Source organism: Pleurodeles waltl, chromosome 1_2, assembly GCF_031143425.1.
Source record: "Pleurodeles waltl isolate 20211129_DDA chromosome 1_2, aPleWal1.hap1.20221129, whole genome shotgun sequence".
In the NCBI taxonomy this organism is placed as follows: Eukaryota; Metazoa; Chordata; class Amphibia; order Caudata; family Salamandridae; genus Pleurodeles; species Pleurodeles waltl.
The window spans coordinates 184559749-184579854 of NC_090437.1; the positions used below are offsets into that span (position 1 = coordinate 184559749).

A 20106-nucleotide genomic window follows, 5' to 3' on the forward strand; every position below is an offset into this window, starting at 1 on the left:
TCTCCATCTATGTTGAGGAGGCATCTTCTGCAGAAGCTGCCTTCCAGGCCCTGTTGAGGCTGCTGCAGGCCACGCAGCGGTGCAGCGTCTGCTCCACGTGGGGCTGTCATATTCTGTCGCCTGTTGGGACCCACCAGAGGAACCAGCAGCTCGGTGGTTCGGCATGCCTGGTTTTTAGCTGCGGTTTGTGAAAACGCCCAATAGAGCGGTGGAGCAGGATAGCTTCACTCACACGTCCGCCATCTTCTATGGCCAAGCCACGCCCTTAGTTAATAATGATACATGTATTTCATGGAATACTTTTGATGTAACAGTGCTTTTCAATATTAGAGAACACCGTCTTTCAAAGTAGACACCCTGGGGTCAAGTGAGCTGCCCACAAAATACCAGAATAGACTCTAAACAGGTATATGCAGTTTTAAAGGTACTTCAGTTGGTTCATGTTGATAAAAATGTCTGAGTAAGACTGGGGCTGCAACAATTCAATAACTTCCCATTAAATATGTAATTTCTGCTAACAACAGCAAAGCAGATGAGCAGAATTTCCCACAGATTTTTATAGGAGGATATTTTGGAATCAGGATCATCTTTAGAACTGCTACTTATTAGCCCCATTTAACAATACATCTGATTTCCCAGAAGGTGTAGAACCAAATGTAGGAAGCTGGTCTGATGTGTGGTAAGCAGAGCTGTCTAGAGGTAACTGTTGATGAGAAGCCAAGACTTATCTAGGAGACATGCAAAGCTTATGTAATACCACTATAGTCACACAGCACTATCACACATGAAAGAACCACACAGTGTTACAAAAATAAACGTACTTTATTATAGTAACTCAAATACTGGAATACTGAATAGGCAATCCCCCAACTGGAAGTAAGTAAGCACACTATTATATACACATTAGCAATCAGTAAATGGCATAGAAAGCAATAAGCATTTGTAAAAGCAATAGTATGGGCCTTAGGGGAGGGTGTTTTGCTTTCCACTAATGACCGAGCTGACACAAATCTCTGGAATGCACTTATTAGTTCAAAGATGATATTTATTATTTCACCACGAGGTTCCTAAATGGAGGTTAGCATGTTGAAAGCGCATGTTTAAAAATAGTCACAGCAATGAAAGGAAAACATACCAAAATGATTCTCCACTGCAATGTACACAGCAAATATATGTATTTATATTATAATGCAAAGCAAATAATGAAGTAAAAATACATCACCGTAGGGCCTGCCAAGCTCTTCATCTTTTTCATGCCAGCAAGACGATGATCCTGTTCAACTGCGAGAAAAATATCTCCACCCTCACGGGACAGATATCGGCATCCCACGTCCAGAATCCTGATTGAGGTCACTCACTCTCTCACTGGGTCTTTTTATATCTTTAAAAAAACAAAAGGAGCTTTCTGAAAAAAACCCTCATTTCGCAGTTCAAACATGCTAGCTAGTTTAGTTTAGATCAGGGTTGAAAGAAACAGGTTGGAACTGGCAAGTTTCCCAAGGTGTCTCGCCTAAGCTGTTCCCTGCTGTACCATAAACATCAGTCTAGTACATCTTTATCATGTTGACTGACTAACTCCTCCATATAATGTCCTAGCTCTTCGGTGAGAAAGAGCACGAAAACAAGACAGAATGCACAGTTTACAATGTGGAAAAAACGATCAGCTTTTAACGTGGCAGTGTCTAATGCTACAATAAAGTCAATAGGCAGAATGAATCTAAAGCTAAGCTGAATACAAAATGTAGTCTGTAACTGGTGAATACTGGACAGCTTATCCAGGTGCAAAATGGTGCAACACAGTCAGTGGTCAAAACACACATTTCACTACAGAGGGCCAAACCACATACTAAAAAAGTGGAATGTGAAAGGCAGCCCCCACCCAAGGAAGTGGAATCAATAGAAAGGAGCTGGAGGAACTAGGAGCCCAAAGAGGTGAGTACTAGAGTGATCCCAAGTGACTAGGGGAGCAGAGGTAAGTACCTGTTTTTCCCCAAAACTAACAGGAGAACTTTGGAAAAGGATTATGCTAGACCCAACCGAGATTGGAAGAACCCAAAGGTGGATCCTGACAGAAGAGGACCTGCAAAGGAATGGAACCAAGCCCAGTTTGTGTTGGATTGTCCTGCTGTGGCAGGAGCCACTACTCACCCTTCTACGGATGTAGGACAAGGTCAACAGTGGAAAAAGAAGGTCAACCGTGCAGCACAGGAGATAACGAGAAGTCCCATACATGATGCATGTGATGTCCCACGTCAACGGTCGAGTTGCAGTCAGTTAGTGGTGCTGGAAAACCACCAACAAGCCTTGCAAATTCAAGAGATGAAAAAGGTGTGCAAGGCTGAGGAGGACCAGCAAGGTCCAGGGGACTCGACCCAGTGAGAGGAGTCTGGGTGACCCTCAGCAGGTGGGAGAGTCACAAGCAAGAAGAGGAGACAGCCCCCACATGCAACCCGCTGGCAGCAGGCACAGGAGTCCCAGTGAAGCCCGCTCAGCACACCTGAAGAGGAGTGCCACGTTGCTGAAGCAGCAGGTGGGAGACTGTGCTTTGCAGGAAGGAGTGCTGGGGGCCAGGGCTACATGGAGCCTTAAAATCCCTTGGAGGACTAGCAAACAAGCTTTGGTGGCTGTAAGAGTCGCAGTGCATAGGGGTACTGTCCTGCAAGGAGAGGCAAGGACTTTCCGTCTCCCTAGTTGGACAGGTGGTAGAAAGGACCAAGGGGACCACTCCAGACCACCACGTGTGACGCAGGATCCACGCAGTTCCGGAGGGGAGCAGATTCACGCAGCCGGTCCTTGTTGCAGTTGGTGCCTGCAGATGACTCCTTCACTCCAAGGGAGATTCATTCATGCTTCTTGTGCAGGCTGAAGACTCACCACCCTCAGAGGATGCACAGCCGGGGAAATGTTTCAGTTGCTGGAAGGAGCCGGAGAAACAATGTTACAGAGCGGAGTCGTCGCTGAAGTTAAAGATTGTCGGTTCCTGGAGGGTCCAGTTACAGTTCAGAGGCTAGAAGATGAAGTAAACGATGCAGAGGAGTCCTGCTGGAGTCTTGCACGCCAAATCTGAGGACCCATCCAAGAGGGAGACCTTAAATAGCCCAGGAAGGGGAATTGGTCACCTAGCAGAGTAACCATATATCAGGAGGGGGCTGTGATGTCACCTCCTTCACCTGGCCACTCAGATGCTCCCAGTGGCCTCTGCCCACCTTGTATTCAAGATGGCAGAATCAAGTGGCCACCTGGAGGAGCTCTGGGCACCACCCCTAGGATGATGGACAGGGGAGTGGTCACTCCCTTTTTCTTTGTCCAGTTTCCTGCCAGAGCAAGGACCGGGGATCCCTGGACTGGTGCAAACTGGTTTATGCAAGGAGGGCACTAAATGTGCCCTTCAAAGCCTACTGGTGGCTTGGGAGGCTACCCCTTCCAAACCATGTAACACCTTTTTCCAAGCAAAAGGGTGTTATCTCCCTCTCCCACAGAAAATCCTTTGTTCTGGCTGAGGTGGTCAAGCAGCCGGAGGACAGAAACCTGTTTGAGGGGTGGCAGCAGCGCGGGATGCCTGGAAACCTCCAGAAGACTGGTAGGAGCGAGGCTGGGGGTCCTCTAAGGTTCCCCCAGAGTGCATGGAATCACACAACCAATACTGGCGAAAGTATTTGGGTGTGATTCCGACATGTTCGATACCAAACATGCCCAGGTTTGGAGTTACCATTATATAGCCGGACTCATGTAGAGACGTGTCCAGTACAGGGATAAAATGGCTTCCCCACACTTACGAAGTCCAGTGCAATGGAGCTAGAGTTCGTAGGGGCACCTCTGCTCATGCAGGGGTGCCCACACCCGCAGGTACCTGCCCTCTGGGGTAAGAGGGCCTACCATAGGGGTGACTTATAGTGACCTGGTGACCTGTAGTCAAAGGGTGCATGCACCTTTTTAATGCAGGCTGCAATGGCAGTCCTGAAGACACATTTTGCATGGGCTCCCATGGGTAGCACAATACATGCTGCAACCCACTGATAACCCTTGGTGTCCTATTGCCCTAGGTACCTAAGTACCATATACTAGGAACTTATATGGGGGAACCAGTATGCAAATTGTGGGGTGTGCTAAGTCCTAAGCAACCAAATTTAGAGAGAGAGAGCACAATCACTGGGGTCATGGTTAGCAGAATCCCAGTGAAAACAGTCAAAGCATACTGACAGCAGGCAAAAATTGGGGGTAACCATGCCACAAAGACGTTACTTTCCTACACCAGATATAATCAAAAGTGGACTAGGCGATTACCACACTTCTCCCAATGAATACGAGATTATAAGTGTGGGTACAGGCCTGCTGAAGAGAGATGGGATCCAAAATTCTCTTGTTTGAAATACTTAAAGGTTAGATACTGCATGCTGTCACTCTTGTGGGAGGCTTAGAACGATGACAGGGAATCTGTCATTTTGCTTATAGATCAAAGTACAAAGGGAATAATTATCTAGATACTATAGCACACTTTTGAAAGTGACTAGAGTGAAGTTGTGAGAGACTATATGAAAAGAACTTCAAACTGAAATGGACAAAAAATGGGATGAGAGGGAATGGGATCTGGAATAATATATTCCGGAATATTGCATTGCTAACTTGAATACTTGGAGTGGATTCATGTTCTTGTTTGATGGTCTTCTTTTGGCTTCCTGCTTTTCTTCATCAGTTTTGTGCATCTTGATTTCTAGTACTGCGTCTGCTCTTTCCTGCATAGACCTTTGTTCAAACAGGTTATATGTAGTAGCAAAACTCATGCAAGAATCAATGTTGGAGAATAGTCAGCAAAGTGATGGATGGAATCCTTGAATTAATCTTATCCATTGGCGATTGCTGTGGCCGTGTTTCAGTCCTCCCATTTTCACTCACTTTGGCTGTCTAAACAGAGACTGGCCATATGGAAATCAATCTTGGTCATATCCAGTTAGGAGCAATCCAGCTAAAACTGCATTCCAGACCCCTACCAGAAAGGAGCTTCTGTTGGAAAATGACTGTGCCTGACTTGCAGATTTCTGGTCCGTGTCTGAAGTGACATAGTGGTCAAAGGAATGATGAACTGAAATGCAGCCTCACGTAATTACCAGTGACCGATTAATTCTACCCATCACTCTTTGGATTTTGGGGGCATGGCCAACGAGGCAAAATGGTGGACACGATCTGAGTCGGCTCCGTTGGCCACCCCATTGTCTGTTACATTTGCACGTTGCAATAGCCATCTAGCATCGGAGAACGATCAACCTTTGCCCTAAGACAATCTGGGATCGAACAGCAGACCCAAGAGATCGAGTGCCTACACGAGAGACCAGAATCCGACTGGAGGCCGCCGCCACCGGGGGTGAGGTCGCGCACCGGAGGGCACTAACACGACGGAGGAAGCCCCTTGTTCCTGTGGACAGTAAAGGAACGACTGTCTGACCCAGAGCGAGTTAAATGCAGGGTGCATATATTGACCCGAGGTGAAAGGCTGGCAACATTGAGGCCTGAGTTTGGAGCATTGCCTGGACTGTGGAGTACTCAGTAGAGCCGGAGGAATGGCGAAGAAGCTATAGAGAAGGGGCTGTGTGCCTTTTGCTTCCTCTGATGTCCCGGGCTGTCGGCCGGCTGGCTGCTCGTCTCTGGTGGGGACATCATGCGAATCGGAGAGGCCCTGCAGCACCATATGAACCCTGGCTGCTTGTTGAGTGGACCTGCACTGCGGGCAAGTGAGGTGCCGGTAGACTGTTGACTGGTCCGGGAAACGAGGCACATGTGTTAGCCGTGGAGTAGCTCTGGGCCTATAAAACTGCTTCAGCGCTAAGTCCAGATTGCTGAGAGTCCCAGCATGCTGAATGGGTGTCGCGGGGAGTTGGATGGTCATGCGGATCTTGTTGCTCTGGGACGGCACATTTCTGGGTCACTAGTTACCGTGCGGTCTGTGCGGGGGCTTTAGGGAATTCTTTATTCCCTGGCCCACAGGTGTGATCCACGAAGAAGACTGCATTGCAGGGAGAGGGGGTCACTTGTATGGTCTGTCTCCTACTGTACCCCAGAGTGAGTCGCTTGCCTCTTGAGCCGGCAGACGGAAAGCAGAAAGTTTAGACAAGTCACCCGAAGAAATAGCAATACCAGACGGTGCTGCAATTCTCCCCCTCCTCTATGGCCATGACACAGCTGCTGAGCCCAAGATGGGGGTTGGGCGGAACTCGGATGACTGATTGCCAGGCTACTCCTTGCAGTCAAGCTTCCTCCTGAACATCGACGGCACTGCAAGGTGCACAGGATCAGAAGGTGTACCAATTTTCTTTGGAGGCGAAAATAGATGCAGTGCTGTCAGCCATTTAGCAAACTAGATCCTCAGTAGAATTCAAAATAGACAATGTGGCGTCAGATCTCAGCCTGTTACAGGCAGAACAGCGGAAACTTGCAAGCAAGGTAAACACAGCAGAGCAAGCACACGAATCACTACAACCACAAGTCCTAACTATGAACACATCCCAACAAGCTCTTTTTGACCGAGTACAAGTCCTTGAATCTTGCATTGAGGATGTGGAGGGGTGGTCCCGCAGGAATAATATTAATGTTGTTGGACTTCCAGAGAGCACTGAGGACCAAGATTCAGTACAATACAAAGAATCCTGGCTGTGTGGACTGCTCCCTGCGGACTCTGTCAAGTTTCTTTTCCATTGAAAGAGTCAATAGGGTCCCTGCATGTAGACCCGTAATGCACCCCAGACCCATGGTGATTCGCGTTCTACATTTCCAGGACAGAGAGACAGTGCTGCAGGAAACCATATTGCTTTGTGAAGTACATGTTGACAACACCAAAATAATGTTCTTTCCAGACTACACGCCTCTGGTCCAACAACAGCGGGGATCCTTGTTGGCCATTAAGCGTAAGCCCTGAGAATTGGACCTCAGATACTCATTACTGTTTCCAGCATGCTTACGTGTGATAACGAAAGGTACAACGCACTTTTTCACTTCCCTGGAGGATGCATGGGGATGGCTGGAAGATTCCAGTCTAGATGGTCAGAAGCCTGCTGCTCCGAAAAAACAGCATGCACGCTGTGGGCCCCGCCGGAGGGCAAGGGACAGTTTAGGACCTGCCCCAGATCTTGAACAGATCATTGCGGAAAGTCATCAGGAGTAAAAGGAGGCTGCTGCTATTGCGGCCACACCTCGCTGCTCAAGCCCAGAAGTGGAGAAGCCACAGACATCTGATGAGGAGAGCCCCATTGCTATGTGCCCTCCGGCAGTGACTCCTTGCATCCACCAGATATTGCCCCTCAGACGGCAGACACTGTATTCTAGAGTAATAGAACATGTCTACAATTAGACTTGTAAGTGGTAGCTGGCTAGGGTGATGCTGCTAGACCTCACCCAAGTCACTAGGGGTGGCCTTTCCCTCCCCCGAAACATAACATCAGACTGAGTTGAATCCTTGCTGCCTTATCACCCCCCCCCCCCTTTAAATATATGCTTTGTTGTAGGTTTGCGGGGCCACTGGTTGGTGTGCACTACTCTTATGCTATTCAACTCATTGGCAGTTGCATGTTGTGTTCTATGCTTTATAAGTTCCCGCCAGTTGTTTTGTGCATATTCCAGCATTGCCGACTATTATGTGGTTAGTGTAACTGATACTCTATTTTTTCTACATCTAACGCTACTTATCCAGGTTCACGATTGTATGGTCCCAGCTCTCCTATGACTCCTACTAAATTGCTGACCTGTAATGTGCGGTGATCCATGCGCTCAGTAGACGGTTTGCCATTTAACCTTATCTTCGACAGCATGCAGTACATATTGCATTGTTGCAAGAGTCTCATCTGACAGCTCTGGAAGTTGACAGATCACGGTGATGCTGGCGCGGCCAGATATACTCCACTAACTATTCTTCCTGTGCTCCCGGAGCCCTGCTCTGGATTTGAGCTGGGGTCCCATTTGCAACAAGGGAAGTGGTAACGGACCGAGTTGGCAGATAGGTGTTTGTGAAAGGCTTGTTAGACGGCGAGCATGTCCTGATCTGCAACATCTTCAACCCCAACACTGACCTGGCTTTTTTTCTCTGAAATTTATCAGAGGTCTTGTCCCATTTTGGGAAGGGGGGGGGAGGGGTTTAATGGGAGCGTTTTGGATGTAATGCTTGATCGTGCCTTTTCACCCCTTCCCCGCCAATGTTCATAACCTCACTAATTGGCTACATAACTGGGGTCTCCTTGACATATGGTGTGCCTGCAATGACTCTACCAGAGTGTACTCTCTCTATTCTGCTCCACATGGACTGCATGTGCGTATTGATAAGTTACCCTGCGCTACTAGCTTAACACAGCATGTACAACACACAGATTATTTGGGCCAAACACACTCTGACCACAACCCCTTATATCTCCAGTTAGACTGGGATTTAGGTAATGTGCCGATACCTACATGGTGCCTGCAAATGGCACCCTAGAGGATCCGGCATTCCGTGAATCAGTCAGCCACATAACTGACTATTTTGATAGAAACAAGGGTTCCACAAGCACAGCTGCCACGGAATGGGATGCCTTTAAGGTGACTCTGTGGTCACTGCATGGGACTGACCTGGAACATGCGCAAGCAGTTGGATAGGGAGGAGACCCTGCTGGAACGGAGACTGATTCACCTAGAAAATGAGGTGATACACGACACTAGGAGCCCTTGTTGCGGCCCAGAAAAAGCACTTGTCACTTTCAGAAAAACTACATTTTATAAACTATGCAGCACACTCAGATAGGACTCATGCCACAGCCGATAGGGCTGGTTCTCTCCTGGCATGAAAAATAAATCAGGATAGACCCCAGCACCCAATCGAATTATTACGTAGTAGCTTTGGCACATTACTTTACACTCAATGTGAAATTCACAACGAGATGTCCTGTCACTACACTGAACTAAACCGTACTAATGGGACATACTCTATAAGCACCATTGACTCATTCCTTTTAAGTCTCCCATTGCCCCAAGCGAAGTTGGAACAACAAATTGAATTAAATGATCCCATTTCGCTATCTGAAGTTCAGAATGCCATCTAAGCCTTGTCTACTAACAAAATCTCTGGCCTCGATGGGCTACCTGCGGAATTTTGCAAGGCGTATGCCCCACAGTTAATGCCCTGCTTACTCCACCTGTATGAGAAGCCACTGGGCCTAGCACATCTTCCCACCTCGCTTCAAGATGCCTTTTTATTCACCTTACCGAAACCACATAAGGACCCAACGTAAATGAATTCATACAGGCCGCTGGCACTCCTAAATTCTGATCACAAGATATTGGCTAAGATCATAGCAGACCAGCTGGCACCACTGATACCAGTCTTAGTCCAAGGAGATCAAAACGGCTTTGTACCAACCCTTTCTACACTATTCAATATCCGCACACAGATTTTTTTCATCTCTTGGACATGCACTGTCACGGTGGCCCCTGGCCAGTTGCTCGGTGCTCAACTCCCTGGAGTGGCCTTATCTCTTTCGGGTCTTACAGCGGATGCGCACCCGATTCACAAATATGGTAAGGCTGCTATAAACTTCACCAATGACTAGAGTACGCACTCTCTGATTTCTGCTCACATCACCATAGAGCGGGGCATTCATCAGGAGTGCTCACCCCTCTCCTTTTTGCCCTAGCAGTAGAACCTTTTGCATTAGCTCACCGGGAGTGGGGACAGGCGTGGGGAATACCACTGGGGGGACGGTGTGCATTTGTTATTGCTTTATGCAGATGATATCCCATTTATTTATGTGATGTCACTTGCTTGCCTATCTCAGTTACTGCAACATTCAACACCTTCGCGGAATTATCTGGACCCAAAGTTAATTGAGCTAATTCCTGTTTATTTCCATTGTTCTCTACCACTTCAGACCCCTGCCCTCTCCCAGCTGCACCATTACTTATATGGCAACTGCATAACTTTAGATATCTGGGGATCCAGGTATATCACACAGACGATCACTTGCTGGCTGGCAACCTAACGCGGGCAGAGACCTCTTTAAAATCACAAACGTCCTTCTGGAAAACTCTTCCACTGTCTATGACAGGCCAAGTTGCACTGATAAAACTGGTCGCATTAACTCGCTTATTATTATATATTTATATATATATATCTATATATATATATATATATATATATATATATATATATTTTTACACATCTTCCATTATGCATCCCGGCGTCATTTTTTCATTCATTTGAACGGACACTTTGAGAATTCCTATGGCATGACTGTCGTTGCATGATGTACTACTCACCAAACTATACAGATCCACTGATCAGGGCGGGCTGGCCCTTCCTAACTTTGAACTCTACTACCTTGTGGCCCAATTAAAGTGGGTGTCTCATTGGCTTGCCGACCAAAACCTGGCAGACACGGCCACCCTATCCTTGCCACGTAAACTTCCTAATTTACTTAATTTATTCCATCCTTGCACAAAACACGCTGTTCCCGAGGCCCCATTGTTATGAACGGCATACTGCTGCTATCGCAGGAGCGTTTACCTTACCAGAGGAGTGATCCCTTATGAACCGGCAATGGCACTGGTGGGAATGCCACGTAAATCACACCCCACATCAAACAGAACTGACCGTTTGGCATGCAGCTGGAATCCATACACTTGGTGATCTATAACCACGTTCTCCTCGCGTATGACATCTTACGGGGGAACACTAATGTGCCTCCTGGTGGCTTCCTTTTACATCGATCCATCACTGGAGCCCTACAAAAGGCTTTGGGGGGTGGGCATCACTCACGATCCTCCCATACACCGGACACTACAATATTTTCTTTACATGTGCTTGGCACAGGTAGACATCTGGTGCATTGGCTGGCAGAATCACTGAGGACCCCCGTCCCCTCACAACACTCAGAGTGCATCGGAAACAAATAAAGGTACAACATACAAGAATAAACAATGGTCTCACCTACTAGAAAGCCCACTAAAAGTGCCACGTAATGCTAGATTCCTCCTCATCCAATACTATATTATTCACCAAGCTTATTTGACACCACAGCAAATGAATTGTTTCTTTCATAGAACAGACGCAGACTGCCCTCGATGCCGCCTGCTGGACGCTGACCTTTCTGTACATATTATCGTTCTGCCCCACCCTGCAGGGCTACTGGGGAGTGGTGATGGACCGACTGCTGCATTGCACGGGCCGCTCAATCACTAATACATGGGGAACATACATATTGGGACTTTTTCCACAGATCTAAACATAACTGCCACACCTCAAGCTTCCGAGATCGAGGGCTAATATTAGCCTAATGTTTAATTACCCGAAGGTGGAAGAAGCCTGATGCGCCACGCTATGATTCCTGGTCCCAATCCGTGACATCCTGGGCACAGGCAGATAGTGTGGCACTCCACAGGGAAGATGCACTTCAATGGGACACAATATTACTGGATTTACACACGTGTCTGCCAGACAATAAAACGTGTGGACCCAATGCTTCCATAAATGAAGCAATGGGGCTGAGAGGGTTCTCACCTATGCTTACATAACCATTAACAGGATGCAAGCACATACAGTCAGGTTAGTATAAGGCAACACTGTCCAAGTCCTAGCCAACAGACATCATAACATATCAATGGAAGCAGAACCCTAGGACATCTCTCTATCCTCTCCACAGATGTGTCAAAAAGTCTATTAGCTAGCAATTAATGAAGTTGTGCACCTTCTCATCTGGTAGTTACTATGTTAAATCCGAACTGCCTAGTTGTTTTTTCTTTCCTTAAGTTCTAATATAAAAGATTGATCTGTTATTTGAGAGTGCATACAGTTTGCAGTTGTTAAATGTGAAAGTGTATCATGTAACTGCACCTGTAGCATATTAACACCATTGATGGCGAAATATTTGCATCCTATTAATTGTATTGGGTATGACGCCGACCATTAAAGCACATATATCATATCAACAGCGTTACTATCTAAAATGTGCCACTATGAAACTTGTTGTTTTTTTCAACCATCAAATTCAATAAAACAGATTCAAACAAAAATCACTCTCTGGATTTTCTAAATGTGATGCATTCAGTGCAATGGATATGCTTAGAAGTGGGTCCAAGGCTCACTATGGTCTTGAACTCAAGTTAGTCCTATTTGATGAGGCCAAAATAGACCTTTTTTGGTCTGGGATGTCTTGTGTTTTGTCTGGAGGGGACATGGCTTGACAGTTTGGTGTTGACTGTTTCTATTGGAGCCCAACCAAGTTGGCTTTCCATATGGCTAGCCTTTGTCTAGAGTTACATGATGGACCAAATAATGATATGGCCTGAAAAATTACCAGTGGCTGAGTTTCAGGTCTTCCACACATCACTTTTTTGGTTTTCATTACTGATTCAAGCTTCGGTTCTACTATGCATATGTAGCATTGCTGCTTTTGGGGTGGACTGGGTAAAGATGATGCTTTTAGGATAATCATGCTTTGTAGTATTGGAAGTGCATGTAAGGCTGTGCATCTTTAGGATTTGCTTACTTAGTGCTAAGCTGAATGCATATTGCTTTCCAGCACAATACTTGATAATAGCTTGATGGGCACTTTAAATGAGTTGCTTGAAGCTGTTTTTCATCTGCCTGGCATATTTTGTTCTTGCATAGCTAAAAAAAAAAAAAAAGTCGATGAGGCTAAATCTGAATTGCACACTTTGTGAAGACCCTCCAGTGGGTAAGAGCACACATGAGGAGTGAGCAGTTAAACATTTGTCTGACTTTGCAGGTATTACAATAAGTAAGGAGAGGCAATTGAATTAAATTCCCCCTAATTCACTGCATTAGCCCTGCTGGTGAAATCGCACATTGTAAACCATAAATGCGTGTAGCACCATCCTTCTTGGGCCCAGGCTGACCACAGTTCTGTGGACTAGTTCTACCAAGAAGAGTTTGATCTAACTGCTGTACAATTAAGGTTCTCTTCTTATATCTTCCCTTGCATCTACTATTTTTAGTGCTTAAAAAGCTTTCTATTTCTCAGATAAGAATTTTGATAAATGTTCTAAAATGGCACGGTTTCGGAACTAAACTTATAAATGTTGTTCCCCTAATATGTGAATCCTGGAGTTGCTCTTCTTGTTAATGGGGTTTGTATTAAATGAGTTTCGCCCATTTAGTCCATAAGTATTTTTTGCAATTTTACTTCCATGCTATTTGGACTTTTACTGTGTGCGAGTCTCACTACTTGGGTCTCACTTTTAGTAAATTCACACAATTGGACTGAGCAAGCTAAGTGCCAGTGCCTACTTTTTAAGATGAGACACAGCTGAGCAGCTAGGGTATGAGGCACTGAACGGGTTACAAGTAAACATGCTCATTTGTGCACATATTCAGGCTATGTGTGTGAAGCTGCTGTTCCGCACAGCCCAATATCTGCACACAGGCAGCCTGTCTTAGAAGGGACTCTGCAAGGATTGTTGCTGACCTCAGGTAGGCCTTATGAGTGCACTATCAAAGTGTAGGTCTTTTAGGGCTCATTGTAAAATCTATAGTGCTTCACTGTATTCTACATGAAAGACTAAATCTGCCCTAAAGTCCAGCTCCCTTCCGTTTAGACATACAGGGTCTTTCAGAGCACCAAACTGGGGTAAAACATACATACATACATACAGAGTTTGAATTTGCAGTCCCCAGAAACCCACATCCACGTCTTATGAGCCTTCAAGATTTTTAAATTTCTCTCTCACTCGGAAACAGATTTCAGGTCTCTAGGCCTTTGTCCCCTTTCCCTGCTGGGCCAAGTTAATTACTCTGCTCTGCAGCAGAGGGATGAAAGCTCCCCCTCTATCTAGAAGGCAATACACAGCAATTGACCATGTTTCTGGGAGAGGAAAGAGGAAATCTGTATCTGATAATTAGCTTGTCACACTGTACCAGGGCTGGGGCAGCCCAGGCCTACAATTTACCAGGGGTGCACGGCCCTGAAATCTTTCCACCCCCCTGCTCAAAAGCCTTTGCACCAGAGAGCGACTGTTGAGGAGACCCTGGATCTGGGAGTAACAGCAGCAAAATTATGCCACCTGTTGCCCTGCAAGGATGCAGTTTAGGATGTTGACTCCAGCTGATCCTCAGAAATAGCATGGGTCTCCTCAGATCTCTCCATACCTCCTGAGAAACAGTTGGAAGAATTGACCTTCCAGACAGCCAAGATGCCCACATCTGCAGGAGAATTGCACCAGGAGCCCAACAGAGGAAAGGCCTGGCACAGGGAGCAGTGAAAATGCAATTCCACTCTCAAAGTGCCTTTTAAAGGCCAGAAGGCCTGAAGAAAATGCTCCTGGTGGCTGGGGTCTGACTGCAACACAACACATAACAAGTCAAAGATGAACAAAATTGCCCCAACAGGGCCAGATATATGCTCCTTCAAAGATTACAGTTCCTGCGCAGAACAGGGCTGTGCATGGGGAGCCAGCGTGGTTGTGGGGTCCTTGGGGCTCCCCCCAAGAAGCCCCTGAGTTTAAGGGACTGATGCACCCAGAAGAAAAATATACCAAAAGGAAAGCAGCACAAGGCTGCCAAGAAAAAAAGAGAGCAGGAGGAGCGGCTCATCAGATATTCACTTCCTCCGGCATGGAGCACCCTCTAATGTTCTGCATGGGCTTAGATTTGCATTTTTTTTTCTTCTTTTGATCGCCCACGGAAGGGCAGGGGTGCCACCAGTGGCTATTGAAGGAGTTTTTCAGCGGGGGGAGGGAGGCAACAGAAGTGCAGCAGGCCCCCCACCCACCCCAACATCCCCCTACCCCAAAGTCCTTTGGAAAATATAGAAAAGAAGTAATTTTACCTCTCCCAGGAGATCGAATCTTTGACCCTGGGAGAGGTTTGCCTCAAATTAAAAGCTCTCAAGGGGCTGTAGGTTTTGCTACTGTGCTTTAGAGTACAGGGACACCATGTGGCTTTGTCTTATGGCTGCATTTTGTTGACTGGGGATTGTTAAAGTGTTAGACACACATCTTTGAAATCAACTTGCTCTATTGACAACTTTTTTTTTTTTTTAAATATATTTTTATTGTTATTTTAACAGTGAGATACAAACATCAAACGACAGTTGTGATACATATTTGTACTATTATTTACGTGTTCTAATGCTAATTCTTCCATTGTACATGCATATTTAGCGGTATGAATACGATTATGCAATTTGAAAAGGATTCTTGGAAACATTATGTTCACACTGAGTGCAAAGCGAGGTAAAAGAGAAAAAGAGAAAGAAAAAAAAACGGGAGAGAGCGAATTGTGTAAGGAACAGAAAGAGAGGTCGTATTTGGAGCTGGTGCGGAAAGGAGGAGGGGGAAGGGAGGGGGAGAAGGGTGCCCCCAGTTCAACCCCCCTCCCCCCCCCCCCAACACACCGGACCCCTTGAGGTAGCTGGAGCTGCGCTGCATGTGTTCTTATTATAATCAATTGTTGGGGCAGGCCAGAGGGACCCAGTAGTCGCCCACATCCCGGGGTGGGGCTGGGAGGAACGATCGCCCAGACGGGGAGGGGCACGGCAGGAGGGCCATCCAGGGCAATCTACGGCTCCAGGTGCGTACTCACCCAGGGTCTGATCTATTACCAGCAAGCACCCGTTTCTCATTGTAGTATACATTTCCCCAGACTCCACAGATTCAATTATTTCTTGTTGGTACGCCATTTGATTATGTCTTCCGGATTAACCTGCTTTATTGACAACCTTGATATTGAACAATGACATTTATCATTTTTATGAATGTTATGGACTATAAATACTGTGCTTATTGATTTACAGACATAACATGTGGCTGATTCTATTAATGTGGCCACATTCTGAGCAAGCCAGTAGGCCTGCCTTATACTTACAGACTCCCCCTATATTTTACATTGTCAAATTTGTATTTTTATTAAGGTGGTGACCCCCCTGACAAAGCCAGTATGGCTGAACCATTTAACCCGACACTCCCTTATATTGTGATGTTGCACCTGGTATAGGTAGGATGTATAGTGTTTATCGGGTCCAAGCCCCACTAGGGGTAAACTGTGATATGAGGGTGTCACCAAAGGTATTTTAATCTTCCTGAAAAGTGTATGTTTGTAAATTAATGCATGGCATTTAGTAGTTAGTGTGATAAATTAATTTTCCTTTATTTTTTTTTTTTTTTTTTTTTTTTTTTAAGAAAGATAATTTACTGAGTATTTTTCCTACATCCCACCTCCTCCCCTTAGTGGTCCTTGGACTGCTGTGCTTCGCTATCCTGAGAGAACCAAGTGCTATAATGGATTACTTGGCCTCCAGTAATGAGACAATAGTGGACCTATTACTTGGGAAGGATTAGCATCCTTCACAACTAATAACCCAATTACTTACAGTCTTCAATTCTCACAACTTTTCCTTAGAAGAGAACTAGACAAGGATTCCATCTTTCACCCCTTGTGTTTATTTTGGCTTTAGAACACTTTTAGTAGAATTAAATACAACTTTTAATATTAAATATTCTTAGTTTGGGAACGAGGAGGTTAAATATATGCAGCTCATGATATTGATATTCTTTTACATGCTAATGACCCATATGCAACATTGCCCTCCTTTTTCCTAGATGTTCACTTACACTAAACGTTGTCAGGTTGAAAGTTAAATATTACTGATTTAGAAGTTCTCCTCCTATATAAGTATTATTTTAAAGATTACAGTTTGATCTGTTGTCAAACGTAAAAAATCTTGGGCATTTGCTTTTTATGTTCAATTCAATATGTAGTTAAATTTGATTCATGTACATTGCAAACAATGACTTCTTGTTTTAAAAAAAACAAAAAAAAACTGGAATCCCTTTACATCTATTGTGATGGGTCGTTTGCAGTCTTTTAAAATAACCCTGGTCATTCTGTATTCATTATCACTGTTACCAATTAATCTTACTAAAGCATTTTAATGAGTATTAATGTACTACTTTCAAGCAAAATATTGTTAATGTTTGGATTTTGTAGGTACAGTATCCAAAGTGACTATTTAAAGTTACACTGATGTTTAAAACGACAATTGCGACAGTCAGTGGTTAAAAATAAAATGTATAAATTGCAGAACGAAGCATAAAATCAATGTAGCACTTGTCTTGACCCAAGCCACACTCCCAGCTCCTCTCGGAGAGAGCTAGAAGACAGACAGATCTCAAAAATCGAATGTGACAATAGAAATAGAAAAGGAATTCCTCAACTTAAACCCATGGACAGCTTCTTGTAACAGTTTCATCAACAGACAGTTAAGACACAGAAGTCAGTAGCACAGATCCAGACTCCCAAATCCAGCCTACGCTGTTTTTGTAGTATTGCCTAGTAGCTTGACATACATAATGACTGTGCAGATGTTTGTGTACTGTTCACTAAGCTGTCTAGCATCCGGGGAAAATCCTTTCTTTCTTATTTTATTTCCTATTAACTGTTGTATACACTGGAACAGTTCGGACATTTCTTATATTTTGCGTTTGAGAAAGGTATCTCATTGATGTTTGATTGTTATGTATCTGATTTTGTGTTTCTCGTTCATGTACCAACTAAACATATACCAATTACAGCCTGTCTTCACAATTGGACTCTACAAAAACATTATCCATTTGCAGGTCTTCCCTTCCAAATAAGCTTTTGCATCTGTAGTCCTATTTTCTTTCAGGATCAGTACAGTATTGAGAATAATGCACAAGATTGCTTCTCAATGTAGTGATGCACCAATGACATATTTATTCAGCTTGCTTTCTGTCATACAATTGAGTCAGTCAGTTTTCACTGTTTTACAGTAACCAGTTTTTGTACCGGTCTGATTGTACTTAACCTGCATTGTATTCCATGCCTTATTAGAATGCCATGGCGGTGTGTGAATTCAGTCTCCATAGCAAAAATGCATCCATCCGAAAGAGTCATACCAGAGGATGTGAAACGTTGGCATAGTCTTCAGTGAATTGTGGTGAATTACACAAACTTCAGAAAGCACAAATCTCGGTAAGAGGAGTATCAGTTAATATTTCAGTATCCCAATATTTGTTGTTCTTGTCTACACCCTTCACAGTAGTATCTAAAACTGCTTAATTTGTTCTCTAGCTTCGAAGTCTTTTTGCAAGAGTGACATTCCTCTTTATAGGGCAATTTACTAGCATTTGTTAAATTACTTTGTTCCTTAAAAGTGCAATTACTTTAATTTTGGTTTGTTAAATCTCATCTTTTTCGTACATCCTGACGTAAGTGAATAACAGTCATACAGAGTTGTATCATTTGTAATCTTAGATAATAATAATAAATGTGTGTTAGGTAAGAAACATATGCTCAGAGCACTAAGCTGCTTTGCCACATTACTCTGCCTCTGTTTTGAGTTTCCTCAATGTGCTCTTTTCAAGAACATCAGGAAACAATAGAAAGCATTTGTTGTTGATGACCTAGATCAGTGCTTCTTAACCTTTTGACTAATGTGGACCACCACTAAATCTTGGAACCGTGCCCCCCCCCCCCCCCCCAACCCACCTCCTCTCCCCCCCCCGCCTCCCCCCCAACCCACCCACTAAATAATTGCTGGAATCCAGAGAGCCACACGGAGTTGATACTGGAAGCCCGGGACCCCAGCCTAAGCAATTTAAAAACAATACACAAAAATGCAGAAACAAGCATTCAGCAAATATACAAATGCTGAAATATTATACTTAATTCACACATTTAAACAAATCTACATTTTAATGGGAAGGTTTAAAGTTTTTAAAAAAAATTCAATGGAAGTCACATAGCATCCATACTATATTCTGTCTGATGCACTTGATGCACTAGACTGATCCCATGAATCAATCTGAGGATACCAACTTCATTTTAGCCTCCAGTTTCATATTCCTTCACATTTACAGAACATTTTAAAAATCTCAGTTATACATTTTTTTAATTTTTTTATTTACATACACTTTATTAATCTGTTAATATTATTTAGTGTTTAGGTATCTCAGACCCACAGCGTTCCCAGAAAACAGCTTAAAAACTCCTGCCCCAGACAATAACATCATCTCTAAGGTCTGAGTGTATGTTCCCTGTGAGCATTCAGTTGTTGTGTTCCTCCTTGAGTTGTCTTGTTTCTTTGAAGTTTCAGAAATAGGTACCTTGCTGCTGAGCTGGCCCTCTGCAACCATAACGGCTCCTTCTATAGAAATCTACCTTGTAGAAGGAGTGGGAATGTTTTTCTTTCTCTGAGTTTCCTCCAGTGGATTAAAGAATTTGCTCTTTGGAGGAGTCATCATAAAAGGAGGTTTTGAGTACCTCTATCATAGTGGTTCCCACCCTTTTGATTTCTGTGGACCCCCACTTTAACATTAATGGAAACCAGGGACCCCCACTGAATCATCATGGGAATCCAGGGACCCCCGCCTGAGTCATTACTGGAAGCTGTGACCTAATTTGACAATATTTGTTAATATTTTTTAATTTTCTAGGCTCTCGCGGACCCCCTGAGAAGGCTTCGCGGACCGCCAGAGATCCCCATACCACAGGTTGGGAACCACTGCTCTATCAGTTAGTTTAGGGAGAAAACAAATAGAAATATTTTTTCAGTTTAGGACCTAGTTTAGACTGGGAAGACAAGCCTTTTATGAAAAGCCTAGGGGTCGATGGCCTTTTTGTCTGCAAAACCTTAGAAGGCAAGTGGCACACAAGCATTGGCCAAGCCAAAAGATCCCACCTATGAGAGCTGTTGGCTTTCGCAGTGTCTTGTAGCCAGACTGTCCAGCAGTACGGATGCTGTGCAGTGTGGCTTAAAATTATTTTTAAAAGTGCTGTGACACACCCAGGGGTAATGCTCGTTTTTTGGTTTTAAAGACCATTAATACTGGATGCATCCTAGTTCCTTTTTCTTATTATTTTTAGCCATGCTGCTATGTCACACGGCTACAAATAATTGCTAAAGGTGTCAATGCCAATGCCATCGAACAAAAGGCAGTGGCAGACACAGTATTGTCAAAGACTAGACCTATTGGCTTTGACAGTGCTTGTTATGTGTCAACACAACACCCTGTGATTGATTCTGAGTAAAAGCGGTTACTCTCCCCGGGTGTGAAAAAGAAAAAAAATATGGCCTGTGGCAAAAAGTCCTATCACATAAAGAAAAGCAATTGCGCCCA

At 44.5% G+C, this 20106-nt stretch overlaps 1 protein-coding gene across 3 annotated transcripts in view; it reads left to right on the top strand.

The window, feature by feature from the left end:
• Positions 1-20106, top strand: part of ZBTB5 (zinc finger and BTB domain containing 5) — a 79446-nt gene that overhangs the window by 37728 nt on the left and 21612 nt on the right. For all 3 annotated transcript variants that reach the window (XM_069237538.1, XM_069237547.1, XM_069237558.1), the window contains one exon: positions 17819-17959. The gene's annotated coding sequence lies outside the window, so the exon portion shown is untranslated. The remainder of the gene's footprint in view (positions 1-17818; positions 17960-20106) is intronic.